Source organism: Galeopterus variegatus, unplaced genomic scaffold, assembly GCF_000696425.1.
Source record: "Galeopterus variegatus unplaced genomic scaffold, G_variegatus-3.0.2 Scaffold4385, whole genome shotgun sequence".
Lineage (NCBI taxonomy): Eukaryota > Metazoa > Chordata > Mammalia > Dermoptera > Cynocephalidae > Galeopterus > Galeopterus variegatus.
This window is the reverse complement of record NW_007730496.1, coordinates 150087-150804: the sequence shown is the minus strand read 5'-3', so window position 1 is coordinate 150804 and position 718 is coordinate 150087.

The following is a 718-nucleotide window of genomic DNA, read 5'->3' as shown; positions in this document are numbered from 1 at the left end:
ATTTCTTTTGTGCTCCTTGATTTTCTAAGCACAATATTAGATACAGAATGGATACTTAATAAATCACTTGTTGGTTAACTCTTCTTCTCCTCTACTGAGAATTCTCTGCTCCAAAATTAGGCATCATCTTTTACTCCTCCTTCAATCTCTCCATTTAAACTATTACTGAGTCCACTCATTTCTTGCTTGAAGAATTAGCTCTCCTATTCTCCATTCACATGTCACTAGGCTAATCCAAGTTTGCAACAGTCTTCTTGATGTTGGAGGTGGAGTCCAGGGGGACCCAATAGTCGGCCTCAACCCACCCCCCTACTCTTACCAGATTCTTGACTCCACCACAGGAAAGAATTCAAGAGCAGAGTCATAGTAGAAAATGAGAACATTTAATATAATGGATAAGAGATACAGATTTCACATAGAGAGTGCAGCGTATCTCCAGAGACTGAGCAGGGCCCACTCTAAGTTCAACACAAAAGTAAGAATTACATACTTAAAGCTCAGCACAGAGTGCAAGCTGGCTCAAAAGAATGAGCAGCTGCTTGCTGAGAGTAAGTTTGATATTAAAGAAAAGAAATACACACTCCACAGGTAGGGTGAGGATTGGCTCCAGGAGAATGAGGAACAGCTTTGCGTTCTGCTGGGATATGGCTTTTATAGTTTTACTATCTAATGAATATTCAATTAAGGGGGTGGTTCCCAGTTATGTAACATAGTCTTG